Source organism: Tympanuchus pallidicinctus, unplaced genomic scaffold (genome assembly GCF_026119805.1).
Source record: "Tympanuchus pallidicinctus isolate F22 unplaced genomic scaffold, pur_lepc_1.0 scaffold29, whole genome shotgun sequence".
Lineage (NCBI taxonomy): Eukaryota > Metazoa > Chordata > Aves > Galliformes > Phasianidae > Tympanuchus > Tympanuchus pallidicinctus.
Window position 1 is genome coordinate 6,116,678 of NW_026294746.1, and position 14,573 is coordinate 6,131,250.

A 14,573-nucleotide genomic window follows, 5' to 3' on the forward strand; every position below is an offset into this window, starting at 1 on the left:
GACGCGTGGGAACACCCACAGCCACTTCAGAGCTCAGCCGGGGCTGCCCCTTCGCAAGGAGGGGGCACTGGGCAGGGATGAGCTGACAGTACGACTGCCCGCTGCTCCAGGCACCCCGTTTGGCTCACAGACTGGAATGCTGGGGGTGTGATTTCTGTCTTTTCGTTATTTTACTGCCTTCAGAAATTTGGGATCAGGCCACCGACGTGCGAAAGTGGGGCTGGCAATGGTGAAGGATGGCACCAAGGCAAGGTTTTGGTTATTAGGGACATGGTTTTGTGGGCAGCATTGGCAGCAGGTGGGTGGTTGGATGAGGTGATCACAGAGGTCTTTTCCAACCTTAATTATTTCATGATTCCATGGTTCTACGATCTTCTCCAGCCAGCTCACAGTTTGGAGCCTGTCTCCTGCCCAGGAGTCGTGTTCCTTCGTGTGGGATGTTGGATGCAAGACTGTTTAGGAAGAACTATCTCTGCTCTGGCTACAATTCGAAGTCATAAATAACCTGCTTACCTCGGGTAACCTTGTAGAACTGCAGCCTAATTTCTTCAGACATGCACCTCTCCACCTTATTGAACTGAGATTTAACTCCCTGTGGGATGTGCGGGGTCAGCAAAAAGACCTTTGTTAGTTCAAAGGTCAACAGAAGATGAACAAACAAATTGAAATGGTGTAAAAAGCTCATATTTAATTAATACTGTCTCAGGAACTAATTAACAGATTCACTTGGAAATCGTCAGGAAAATAATCTATGTTTCAAAGGTAGGTGGCAAAGGGTCAGGGAGAACATGCTCTGTATTTCACATGGAGAGAAGGGCTCAAAGCCAGCGATCTGGTGTAGATAAAACCCAGCCTTCACCCCTGAAAGGGAGCAGCATTTTAGAAAGGACAACCTGTGACCTCAACACGGTCCTTGTCCTTTGGCAAAGCCAAGGTTGGGCCTTACAGCATTACTGGGCAGCTCTGTGCCCACCTGTGCTTAGCTGTGCTGACCAACCTCACATGTGGCATCAAGAGCTAGAGGGCAGCCAAGCCTTGCTCTGCCTGCAAGGCACAACAGTGTCTCCTGAATGGGCATGGCAGCCCACCTAGGCACCCTTGGACCGCTTGTCTTCCCAGCCATCCTTACGATCAGTCTGCTCATCCATCTTCATAACGGGGTGACCCAGGCCCTAGGAGAGGATTTAAGGCATTGAATTTGGCACTGAGGATTTCTCACCCCAATTTAATCACTGACATCTTGGTGAGCAGAGCAGCAGACTCCGTGCCCGTGGTTCCCATCATCTGCCCATCCAGGAGGACATTCCCTAACATCTTTTGTTCCTTTGGTCCCCTGGTGACAGCATTTGTGTCTTGGGACATGGGTGATGTGCTAGCAGAAACAGGATCTTCTCCAGTCAATAGCACACTCGGGTCACATCCTCATAAAATCAATAATTGTTAAGGTTGGAAAAGATCTCTAAGACCATCCAGTCCAACCTCAACCACGCTCACTGACCACATCGCTCAGTGCCACACCTCCACGCTCCTTGCACACCTCCAGGCTGTTGACTCCATCACCCCCCTGCGCAGTCTGGGCCAACGCATCACCGCTTTTTTGGAGAAGAAATCGTTCTTCACAACCAACCTGAACCTCCCCTGGTACAACCTGAGGCCATTCCCTCTCATCCCACCGCTGTTACCTGGGAGAAGAAGCCGACCCCCTCCCTGACCCCCACCATTGTCCGAAGAAGTGCCTGGTGATGAGATAATTTCTGGCTTGCTTTGAAATATACACCTTTAAGGCAAAGCAAGTTACCTTGGCCTTCAGATTTAAGCACTTGCCTTCTACAGCAGCACTATCCTGCACTCCTTTGAAGAAACCACCTGAGCTAATAACATGATCACCTTCCCCGTTATCCACCCTGCGCATCTGCTGGTGCTTGTGTGCTCCTGCATTTCTGCCTTCCTCCAGTGCGCAGGGCGCTGATTCCACTGCTTATCACAGTGCATGCAGCTTCCAGGCGCCGCGTTGGCTTCATTCCTACTTTCAGATCTGCTCTCATCTCTGCCACGGGTCACTCAGGTGGTGTCAAGTGTTTTCAACCGTGTCCATGAAAGCGACGTTGCTACTCACCCTTCAAAGTTGTCATTCTGGACAGGTTGACTTCTGCTGTCTTGCAAATTCTAATCGCTCTGCTTGGAGTTAGCTCTGCAACCAGCCCTCCCTGCCTCCATCTCTCTCTCCAGTCTCAGATCAGTCATGAGCTCTTCTGAGATCCCTCTTCCTTTCAGTGCTCCCAGATTAAAACTATGCCTTTCATATGTTCCTTTTTATTTTTTCCCCAGCATCCCAATGTGTGTTGGATTTTTGTCCTGTGAATCAACTGAAAGCTACCAGAGAAATCAAAGCTTCAGAACCAGCCAGTGCCAAAAATAAGAGTGCTGCCTTAGCACCCTCCCTTGTACTGCAACCTGTTGCTCACCGAATCAAGCTGCAGACATCTCTGTCCACTGTAGGGAAGCAGGACTCAGTGATCCTTATGGGTCCCTTCCAATCTGGGATATTCCGATTCCAAAGGGAAGGAGCTCAGAGGATGGCTCAGTAGTGGTGCTCACACCTGAGATTTGCACCCCAACCATAGAGTGAGCAGAGGTTGTTGCCTCCCACTTTCCCCAAGCTCTGTTTCTTCTCTGCAATGCATCCAATACCTTGAACAGGGAAGGTGGGCTGCAGGCTGGCGTTGGTGCCAAGGTGCTGCTGAGGATGGGGATGGGGAGGTGCTCAGAGGGGAGGCGTAAGGCTCTGACCAGAGAAGTAGAAATTATGTTTCCCTGCCCACTTGTAGTGCTGTCTTTAGCAGCAGAGATGCCTGTGACACGTCTGAGCCTGGGGAATTCCAGACCTTTTTTTTTGCCTTTGCTCATAACAAAATGTGGCTGCTCCAGAGACTGTTAAACGAAGTGGCTGAAGGTCTGAGTGCACCAGAAATGAGGAAACAGAACAGAGTAGAGGACAGCTTTGGCACACTGGATGGGAGAGCTTGGTCCTCTTCTCTCCTTTATTTGCATGTTTACACCGGCCCTGCCTTCCCTTAAGGAAGCAAGGCAAGTGCTTGTCCTGGCCAGGCCACCATTTCTCAGGCTCTTCCATTTCCTGACGAATGTAATGCCTTTACCCTGTCTATGTGGGGTCAGAAAATACTTTTCTCAAAGACTTTGCAACTATTTTATGCGCAGCAGAAGAGAGGAGCTGAGGACAGCCCACATCCAGGGGTGACAGATGTCCTAAAGCCCTAAAGCTCCAGCAGAGCTGATTTCAGCTCAGCATGAAAGCACTGCAGTGGGTGCTGCTGTGCGTGGGGGACAGCAAGAGAAAACAAACAGCTTAGACTGAAATCAGAACTGTGATTTGGGATCAGTATGAATATCCCCGCGCCTCCGGGATTATCTTCAGTCATCGCAGCCTGTTCCACTTTGGCCTAAATCCCACGGCCTTGCCTCGAAGGCAGTTCCCTGCTCTGATGGATGAGGTGGGCAGGGAGGAACCCCCACTCTCTGTTTTTCCATGGGCAGAGCACGCAGCCCCTCCTGCAGCCCAGCAATGCAGCGCTGATGCACTGAGGTCTGGTGCATCGCAGGAGAGGAGGAATCCACAGGCTGCTGCACAGTGCACAGGTGCATGCCAAGCACCGAACCAAGCTGCAGAGGGATCTGCTGCAGGATTTGAAGCCAGGTTGGAAAAGACCTCGAAGATCATCCAGTCTGCTGGCCACCAATAGCGCCCACGAGGCAGGAGATGCAGGGCGCTGCGTGCTGCAGTGGGGCAGGAGATGCAGGGATGGGGGACGTGGCACCGTGAGCCCACAGCGTTGCGTGAGGCCGCTGCAATGCAGCCTGGCCCTGAGCAAACTGCACACAGCTGCTGCGACTGCCGGCCCTCCCGCTGGGCACCAATCTTCATCTCTTTGAAATAGGCATTAAAATACATGAGCCACACTCTCTGGCCAGGGCTCGCAGCACTGGATAATTGCTTCTTAAGTGCTTTCTAAATGCAAACTGCATGTCATTCTTACCACCGCTGCCACCTCCCCTGCACTCAGCCTTTGATCTCCTTCATGTCATGACAATATTGCAATTACCCCGTCAGTGTCCGGACGTGGTGGTGCTCCTGGTTGGAAGGCCACGAAGACCTGAGAGTCCTCCCTGAAGCGCGATGGCCAAGGTCCAGCCTGGTGAGGGATCCAGGTGAGCATTCAGGAGCTGAGGGAGAGGATTTGACGTTGCAGATCTCAGCAAAATGACAGGGACAGACTCCTTAGTGGGGTCTGTTGTGATGGGACAGGGGGAAATGGTTTCCAACTAAAAGAGGGGAGGTTTAGATAGGATGTAAGGAAGAAGTTTCGTGCAATAAGAGCGGTGAGATACCGGCACAGGTTGCCTGGAGCAATGGTGAATCCCCATCCCTGGAGACAACCAAGGTCATGTTGGACAGGGCACCGATGGAGCTGTGGTGTCCTTGTCCACTGCAGGGAGGTCCTCCCAACTCAAACCATTCTATGACTCCAGGATTGTGTCTCTTCTTCCCCAGTCCAAACCTCTGCGTGTCCATGAGCCGTGCTGCCCCGTGCTCATGCCTGGGGTCTGCGGCATGGGGCCAGGAGCAGGCTCCCAGTGGGCCATGTGCTGCTGGGAATTGAGGTCCTACTGGAGCAAAGCACCAAGGGTTTGCCAAGAAGTTCCTGGGCCGGCAGCATTCTTATAGAACCGCTCTCAAAACCCAAACAAGCTGGGGAAGGCAGCCAAGGCAGTCCCGGGAGATCCCGTCCCTGCTCAGGAGCAGCAGCACGTCGGAGCCTCTTTGTTGTCTGCTGACAGTGACGGGCCCTGTGGAGGAGCTGCTGCCAGCACAGAGCTGCTGGTGGGAGGCCGGTTCAGGGGCGCCGTGGGTACCGTGCAGAGAATCCGTCACTGAATGGTTTGAGTTGGAAGAGACCCTAAAGGCCATCAGGGTCCAACGCCCCTTGCAATGAACAGTGAATAATTAATCAGTGCTCAGAGCCCCTCCAGCCTGACCTTGGGCGTCTGCAGGGATGGGGACCCAGCACTGACCTGGTCAACCTATGCCAAGTGCCTCACCACTCATTATAAAAAAATATTTCTTTATATGCCATCTAAATGGTCCGTGTATGCAAAGAACAAGTGCTTTGGAGAAGTTGCACCTCCCCAGAGGACTTTTCGTGGGAATGCAGAATTCAGCCAGGCTGATGCAGGCAAAGCCTGGTTGGTAGCTGCGGTGGCTGTGGCTTTGGTTCATCGTAAGGCATTTGTTGGCTTGGATTCTACAACAAGCCAGAATAAGCCAATTTAAACCCAGACTACTGAATTAAACCCTTCCCTGCTTCCAGCCCCACGGCGCTGCCTACACCCTGCTTCCCATCTGCTGCTGATGGCGGTGTTGCCACACACAACCGCATGGATGCTGGTGGCATCGAGCTGCTCCTTACTGTGTCCCACTCTGCCCTGGAGTGGGGTCTCAGGGTCAGAGAGCCATACAGGGGCCATGCTACCCTCCAGCACAGCCCCAGGTTGCACAGACATGAGTACAAACCTGCACACTCGCAGCGTGCGAGCCATTCTCTGCGCCTCATCCCCATCCATTTGCAGCCTGCCCTGCCGTGGCCATGGCAGCAGTCTGTACGTGTAGGAAGAGCCACCCGTCGTCAATCTGTCCCCTCATCCATCCTGCAGACAAGTAGCTGCCTGCCTGGCAGATAGCACCAGGAGGGCTGCTGCTCCCTGCCAGGGACTGCTAAAGAGCAGCCCCCAAATCGATCGGCCTCGTCACTGCTTGAGGGATGGATTCATGGGAAGGGATTCTGGCATTAGCAGTCTGTGCACATGTTGGCCACACCAAAGGCCACCGAGGCCTCCATCCCTAGCAAGGACAGCGGGGCTTGGGGTTGGGGTTGCACTCAGCAATGCCTGCTATACTATGGCAGAACAGAAAGATGGCTGAGGAAGTGGGAGAAGAAGAAGATGATGGCATAACTGGAGATCTGGGTGAGCTTCGAGGTATTCCGTGGCATGAAGGCTATTGGAGGATGGGTGGGAGGGTGGATAAATGGATGGGTGGATGGGGAAGGAGGATGGCTGAGGCCACAATGAATTTTTTCATAGGATTTGCTGATCTCAAAGCTGTCAGTATGAAATGGCTGGCTTGGACAAACACACCTCTATGAAAAACAAATAGGGATTCGTAAGTCTCCACATTTTGAAAGTGACCGCTCTGGATGTTGTCAGAAAGCAAAAGTTCAGGATCTCTTCCTTTAGAGCTGGGCTGTGCTTTGACAGAAATGGTTTTAAGCTAAAAGACAGGAGATTTAAAGTCTGATTGTGTGACTGACAGATAAGCATTGGTTCCACTTCTGGTACATTTCCCAGTACTCTGAGATGGAAAACTCCCTCACAGTTCCTCATGTTACAGCTTTTCCACTCACTTGCCCGCTGGATGGCTGCATCTCTAACGTGAAGTCAGCTCTTTTTCTAGGGCACTGTAGGACCTGCCCTTTATTTTGGGGCCCACCAGCAATGGAATTGAGGCAAGGCACACTGATGGCTCATCTGGGGAGGGGCAGTCCTGGAGATGTCAAGAGTGGGAGCCACGGTTGCATTCTGTCAGCGCAATGGAAAAGGGCTCATCTGAGCATTGTCCTTTTGGCCCATGTGGAACCAACTGTGGGTAGGGAGATCCTCCAACCACTGGTGGAAGTATTTGGGTGCTATTTCTGCTATGTGGATATATATATATATATGTATAGCTGCTTCTGGAAGGAAAGCAGTGACCCAGCATGTGCAGTGGCCATAGGTGATGGGTTGATGGTAGGACTCATCTTACTGGTCTTTTCTAGCCTCAATGACTTCCTCCCTATGATTCGCCTTTACCTTCAACATCAAGCTCTTCAACAGCCCGCTTTCTCCTGTCAGTGGGCAAAGCATTTCTCTCTGCAAAGGGAAAATAAGACCTATGCACTTTTTCACCTGCCCCCTCACTCACACAGTGCTGAGCAGGACGGCAGAGCCCAGCAGTGCTGCCAGATTGCACTCCAGGAACTCAGCCTGGGGAGACATGCAGCTCCAGGAGCACCGCCATCCTTCCCAGCAGACCCACAGCAGAGAGCGCGTCAGGGAGAGGTGGGCACGTGGTTCCCTCTGCCCAGCACTGAGCTGCTCTGCCATTAATCCCCCAAGAGACGACCGCTCCTTTCCTGGGTACCATTAAAGTGATCTTCATTTTCCAGTTCTGCATTAGCATTTATGGGGCAGTCATTCAATTTCTGCCCTGTGGGGCGTGGGTTCATCACCACTACACCGAGGCTGGTGCCAGACCCTAAAGGATGTTAAACCTTTCCATGAACACCAAGAAAACTACTGACACTGTTTGGCTGCTGCAACAAACCCTTTTTTGAGCAAACTGTTGGAGAGATGTCCTTTCTCCCTTCCTATCCCTACAATAAAACCACTCTGCTCTCTGCTAGCAACAGCCCATGACAGAGGAGGAGGATTTCAAGGCCATAAAACCCCTGGTTGAGGAGAAGCTCCCCAGAAGACGCCTGGAGCTGAGGACATCCAACACAAAGACACTCCAATGGGCAGCAGCATGGCCCGTGATCTCAGTAAGCAGGATCATGAGAGATCACCTCATAACGGCATCAGTGTCTCTTGGTCACCACTTGAGGAGATGACCACTGATCAATGCCCCCACGCCACGCAGTCTCCACGCAGGCTTCCTTGGATTTCCTTCATTTTGAGATCACTGCTGAGATCTTCTCTCAGTAAAAGCAAGCAGGTCTAAACAGAGCAGCCTCACCTCCCAGCGTGTGCTGCCTGCTGGCCATCGTGTCTGCTGGGTCCATGCATGGCACACACATTCCCATTCCCTCCTTCCACTCCATATCACAACCCCCTGTGATGCACAGGGACGCAAGGCCCAAACCTCTCTGCGTGCCGATGGAATGCTCAGGTTCTGCTTCAGGGTCCCCATCCCATCCAAAAACTCAGGTGTTGGACCAAGGCTTGGAGATGCAGCCCAGCACCAGGAGCCAGGCAAGACCATGAGGAAAATGCTTCTGCTGCTGACCCACCCTGAGCCTCTCTTGGAGCTGTGTGAGATCCTGAAGGCAAAATGCGTGACGATGCAGGAGTGTACATGATGCCACTCAAAGTTCCACCTCATCAGCTCGGTTATGAGTGGAATAGCTCAATCCACTAGCAACTGGTGTGGAAAAACTGCTGTGCAGAGATTTGGGGCAGGCAGGGGAAACTGGGTGTGCAGGGATGGGTGGTGGGGCTGGGGGAGGGCCCATAGCGGGCAAAGCACTGTGCTCAGCTCCTTGGGGAGGGCAGAATGGTGTCATGCAATGGGGAAGGGGAAGGGAGGGAAAAAGAAAAACGGAGGGGAGAACGGAGATGAATAACAGAGAAGACAGCACTCATCCTCAGGGCCAACATTCTTGGGCAGATAGCTGGGCTGAACTGGAGCTGGACATCAACCCAGTTTTGTCATGCTGGGAAATATTCGCTAACAGGAGATGCTCATTCACCTCCATTGGTTGATGCCCCGTCCCTGCAGACACCCAAGGTCAGGCTGGAGGCGCTGTGAGCACTGATAGAGCTGTGGGTGTCCCTGCCCAGTGCAGGGGGTTGGACCAGATGGCCTTTAGGGTCCCTTCCAACTCCAACCACTCGATGACTCTATGATGTTTCTACCATTCTATGCTACAACCCTTCCTGGGGCCACTGGCCACCACCCACTGCAGCCAGCCACTGCTCCTGAGCCAAGCTAGACGGACCTCCCTCATCATCATCAAACCAGCTCCACTAACGAGGCAGCTCGTCGTTAACACAGGCTCGCAGTGCGCAGCCAGGAGGTTGGCTTGGAGGGCACGGGGACGTGAGGACAGCTCTGCCTTCCCCCTGAGCATCAGCCCAGCCCAGTTAATGGGAAGCTTTGAAATGACCCTTTCATTGATCCTAATGCAATCAGAGCGCGGTCTTTGTGCGGGAGCAAACTGCCTCTGCTCCCCGGAAAGGCAGCATTGTGCCGTCTCTCGCACTCCCGTATGCTAATACACCAAGTCCCTGCAATTTCATTTTCAACAGGGACTAATTTAAAAGAAATGACCGGCCTGCCAGTGGACTTCAAAGATATCTTTTGATGAGTTTTAGCAGCTTCAGCGAAACTCTAATTTGAATTTCAGTGGCCGCCGTGTGATTTTCTCGGTGACAGTTAAGAGAGATGACAGCAGCAGCTCCATCTGTCATTGGAGCCTCTTCTCGTCCCTCTTTTCGGCGATTTGTTACAGAGGGGGGGAAGGAGAGAGGGGAAAAGTTGAAACCGAGGGCGGTGGGATTTGGGTGCAGGAAGGGAAGGGCTGTGGGGTGGGCGGGGGGAAGCGGCAGGTTTGGGGGAAAATGGCCAATTTGAGGCTCGTGCATCAAAATCTGTGCACGGGAAGCTCCGTGCTGACCCTGCACACCTACACATGTGGCTACAGATCCCTCTTTGGTGGTTCGGTGCATTCTGGAGAGGCAATGCAGTATCACTGCCACGGTCAGCTTGGGGTCGTGGCCAGGAACAGGGTAGCACGTCACCTCAGACCCCACAGTCACAGATCTGAGTGCCAGCGCTGGTGAAGGACAGAGGTCAGGGCACCAGGGGAAGCCAAGCAGTGGGGCCAAGGACGGGGTACCTTCACTGGCCCGAGGGCTTGTCCCCTTCTTGCAGGGAGCCCAGGTGACAGGAGCTCTTGGGGCACTGGAGCGGCTGTCAATCCCACCCTAAGCGCCATGAGAGCTGATTGGGATGGTCTTTGATGCCCTTTCCACCCCCACCACCCCAAAGTTCCATGATCTTTGAGGTCCCTCCAACCCGTATATCTACGGTCCCATAGACGCCCTGCACGCATTACATCCTCAAAGAAGACGGCAATGCAAGGGATGGCGCGAGGAAAACTGCAAAAAAGGCAAAGAGAGCAGATCCCACCCTCTGCAGGGACTCGAGGCAGGCGGCGGGCTGCGGGTCCCTGCTGTTCCCTTTGTCTCCCGCAGCAAAGAGAGGGGCCGGTTGTCCCTAAGCCCATCTGACAGCGTCACCGGAGCGCTCCCGGAGCCACTCGTCACTCTGAGCCCCGCCATGAAATCGCTCCGACGTTAGGCACTTCCTAATAAAGCTGTCACAGACACCCCATTATCTCCTGGCCCAGCCCCCTGCCCTCTGTTTAACCAGATAATCCGCTTTTTAAAGATACACTTTCCTCTGGTGCCTCAGCCCTGTTCACAATGCGGGTGTCTGCAGTCCTCATCCACCCTTTTGTCCCCAGCCCTGGGAAATTCCCCGTTCCCCACTGTGGCTGTGTTCTTTCCACCAGATGGGCTATGGGCTGTGTCGGGGCTGTGTGTTGGGGTGGAAGGGACCTTAAAGATCATCCAGCTCCAACCCCCTGCTGGGGGCTGGATGCCCTACAGGGACTGTGGGTCTCTGTGAGGTGCTAGGATGGCTATGGGGGAGGTCTATTGGGTTCCAGGGGAGTCCTTGAGGGGCTACAGGGAAGCCAGAGGGGCCTTGGGGGGGAAATATGGGGAACCTGGGGGGGGGTCTAGGTGGTCTGCTGCAGGACTGTGGGGCAGCTGCAGAATGGCTATGGGGTACTGGGGGGGATATGGGGATCCTATGGGGAGATACGTGGTCCAATTCCCATAGTGGAATTGGAAGGCACAGATCCCCAACTGCACCATGGTGCAGCTGTACTGAGTCTGGGAGGCAACGTGGAGGTCAGGGAGGAGTATGGGGGGATGAGGGGCTCTGGGGGAAGTATAGGGGTCTATGGGAGTCCTGGGAGGGATTATCAGGGTCTTAGGGGTGAATCCTGTGGAGGTATAGGGCAGCTATATGGGTCCTGGGGGGTCTGTGGGGCCTTATGGGTGGGTTATGGAAGTATACAGGAAAGGGGAGAGGGGAGGAGAATACATGGCATTATGAGACTCTATAGGCAGCTATGGGAGTCCTAGGAGGTTCTACGGAGTCCTAGAGGGTCCCATAGGCCCCCCCAGTGAGGGGGGGCTGGAAGGCACAGATCCTCAGTTGCACCACAGAATCAGAATCAGGGGCCAATATGGGGTCGGGGGGGCTATAGGGTCTCACAATCAGTACAATCCCACACCAGCTGCATGCATGGCAGAAACAGCCCTTGCTGGGTAACATCCTGCCCCATAGCTGTCCCACAACCTGCCCCAGAGCTGTCCCATAATCCACTTACAATGGCCCCATAACTGCCCATGGCTCACAGTCAGCAGCAGCTCTATCAGCAGCTCCATGAGGGGGAATGTCAGCCCATCCTAGGTGTTGGCCTGCTCCATATCCACCCCAGAGCTACCCTATAACAGCCAATGGGTCCGTAGCCCATGGTCAGCAGCAGTTCCAGCACTAGCTGCAGGTAGGGAAGCACCAGCCCCTCCTAGATGAGGGTCTGCTCCATAGCTGCCCCACAGCATCCCTCCAACCCTCCTACAGGTGTCCTGTAACTGCCCTATAACCCAGAAGTTCACCCCCCAACTCCCTATAGGGTGACAGCAGCCACAATACGGTACACAGCGCCCCACAGCTACCCCATAAACAAATTGTGCTTGCCCTAGAAGTATCCTGCAACTGCCCCATAACTGCTCCTACAGCCCTCTGCCCCACAGCCCAGACCCCATGGCTTCATGGCTTCTATGGGGCAGCTATGGGGCACTATAGGGCAGACCAATACCTAGGAGGAATTACTTTTACCCCAAACAGAGCTGGTTATATGGCCACAGTGAGGTCAAGAAATGGGGTTATAGATCACATGAGGGTCATGCAGGGTCACAGAATTATGGGGTTACGTGGGGTTATGGGGTTACATGGGTTTGTGGGGTCAGATGGGGCTATGGGTCACAGTTATAGGGTCATACGGAACGACGGGGTTATATGACATGGTCAGAGGTGACATGGGGTCAGAGGTCACAGAGTTATGGGGTGTTCAGGGGGCATCAGTGGGGTTATGGGTCACACGGGGTCGCACAGGGTTATGGGGTCATTTCAGGTTATGGGTCATGTGAGGTTTGGATCAGCACCCCATGTTTGGGCTACAAGGACCTCCAATCTCAGTTAAATCAATAATGACACTCCAACACCACCCCACGCCCCCCACTTTTTACCCTAAACTGCTTCCCACATTCCCTCATAATCACCTATGTCCTCATACCCCCACATCTCCCACCTTCTCCTCCTTGGGGTCTCCTCTTTGGGGATATCCAAACCACCCAGACACGGGGTGGGCACAGGGGAAAGGGGAGGGAATAGGGAAAATGGGGTGGGGGGTTGGGGATACTGGGGATTTGGGGGAGGAAATGGGGGAAATAAGGTGAAGGAAAGAATAAGGTGAATGGGAATATAGCCAACCCATCCCAACTGCCCACATCATGGAAACACAGAGCCAGTAAGTTTGGAACAGATCTTTGACATCACCCATTCCAACCCCAACCCATCCCACCGTGCTGGCTGACCAAGCCATGGAAGCACAGGATGACGAAGGAGGGTTGGGACGAGCTCAGACCAACAAGGGACAATATTTTGGGATCTGCATTTGGGATTTCAGCAGAATTCACCGCTCTCAAAGTTCACTCCTGTGCTGTCGAATCAAAGCATGCTGCTATAAATCATTAATGCACTCCCGCGTCGCGACGAGGCCGGAACGTTTTAATTGCTGAATAATGAAGCTAACATTCACAAATCTCAACTGCCTCCTTCTGCGGGAGAGGAAAGCTTGAGACTGGACAGGACCTACGGCTGGGGGGCCACCAGGAGGGACTGTTTGTTGCAAGAAGTGTTTGTGCGAGCAGCAGGATGGTCACCTCTGGAGCTTGGGACCAAAGAGAAGACCCCGAGCACACTGAACCAGCATGGCTAATCCTATTCCTCATTGATTTTCCTGAAGGATGCTCAAGGAGAAGCTGGGCTCTCATTACACTACGTGCCCCAGCCTGAGTGACCACATGAGGGTCCCAAATGGATGCAGCAATGGTAACACCCTCTCCCTCTCCTCCAGAGCTGAAGTCAAGCCATGACAACCACGCAAAGCCCCAATCCGGCACCCAAGGCCCCACCAGAAGCATTGTTCCAGATTTGTTTGGGCTTCCAATAAAACCCTGACAGCATCCCATGCTCGGGGGAGTGCAGAATCTCACAACCTACCCCGGCTGCATGCAAGTACAGCAGCACTGCGTGTGTTCAACAGACCCACAGAGATGTGGCAGATAGCAGAGGATTATCTGGGTTAGCCAGGGAGAGAGGAGCTGCAGACAGATCGCACTGCTAACAGAAACCCATCTTGCTGCAAGGGAAACGTCGTGTTGATAAATGGAAGCTCTGCGTGCACTGCAAGGATCCCCTGACCTACTCCTGTGTATGGCCAAATCCACTGTGATCTGTGAGCAGGCTGGAAGAAGCTCCTGTGTCACCAGACTAAATAGCAGCACCCGGGGGATGCTCTGAGGGCAAACGACGTCGGGTTCGATGTGCAGCGGGTGAATGTGCCAGGGAGAGCAATGCTGTGGAGTGGTGGCATATGGCCACGGCTTCCGTGGGCAAAAAAATAGGAGGATTTGCATGTCAGAGAGAGGCATGGCCATGCCTGACAGCAGGTTGGGCACTGCTAGAGGGGCAGGGATTATCTCTGCAGGCAGCTGGAATCCCACGGCACGGCTCTGCTCACCTGACTGCAGCCAGGAGGAGAGCAAGCTCCGTCTCTTGGAGGACGCCTCCATCTCTCACAACAAGCTGAGGGGTGAAGCTCCCATCTACCTGAAAAATAAGAGAAATAACACATTTATTGGCTTCTATCTCATGCTCATAAGGGGGATGCGCACCAGGCCATCCCACCTGTTCCCTCCCCACCTTGTTTACAAGAGGCTCTGGGAAGCACAGAGAACCCCAGAGCAGGCTTCATGACAAATACTGTGTGACCCACGGGGGCTCTCCAGCCCCGTTCCCTTTGAAAACAGCAATCCAATGGTGGCACACCATGCCCGCACACCCCGTCAGTGCTAGCTCAGCTCACCAGGTGTGCCTGAGCCTGATTAGAAGGCAGGATGCATTTCCTGCTCGGAGGAATCACAAACGGAGCAGGGGAGGCAAAGTGGAAGCCGTGTGCTACAGCCGGCTGGAGATGCAAGAGAAGCAATTACTGCTTTAGCACAGGGCATGAGGAAGCACTGGGACTCTCAGCAACAAGGCAGCGGACTGCAGGCGGATTAGAGGCATTAAGTGCTGCTGGAGAGGTGACCGAGCCCTCTCCATTAGCCAGCCAACCCCTTCATTACAAAAGGTTACGGAGCCCATCTCCCAGGGACTCACTCTGCTCTCTGCAACTGATATTCAGCGCTCCTGCCACCACCACCCCTTGGGCTGGGTGTTAAAAATAATAAATAAAGCAGCTGATCCCAGAACACGGGGTTTGCACGCCATGGCACTGGGGGCTGTGCCACGCTGCAGCCCCCCGCCTGCCTCCCAG

The 14,573-nt window shown here is 53.6% G+C and overlaps 1 protein-coding gene across 13 annotated transcripts in view; it reads right to left on the reverse strand.

Moving 5' to 3' along the window:
* Nucleotides 1-152: 152 nt before the first annotated feature.
* The window catches only part of ZBTB40 (zinc finger and BTB domain containing 40), a 48,524-nt gene continuing 34,103 nt past the window's right edge, over nucleotides 153-14,573 (reverse strand). For 7 of the 13 annotated variants that reach the window (XM_052692098.1, XM_052692101.1, XM_052692099.1 and 4 more), the window contains one exon: nucleotides 13,172-13,864. The gene's annotated coding sequence lies outside the window, so the exon portion shown is untranslated. Of the gene's footprint in view, nucleotides 1,173-2,310; nucleotides 4,243-13,171; nucleotides 13,865-14,573 lie in introns of those variants that run through there. The other 6 variants (XM_052692093.1, XM_052692092.1, XM_052692096.1 and 3 more) reach the window with 5 other exon arrangements.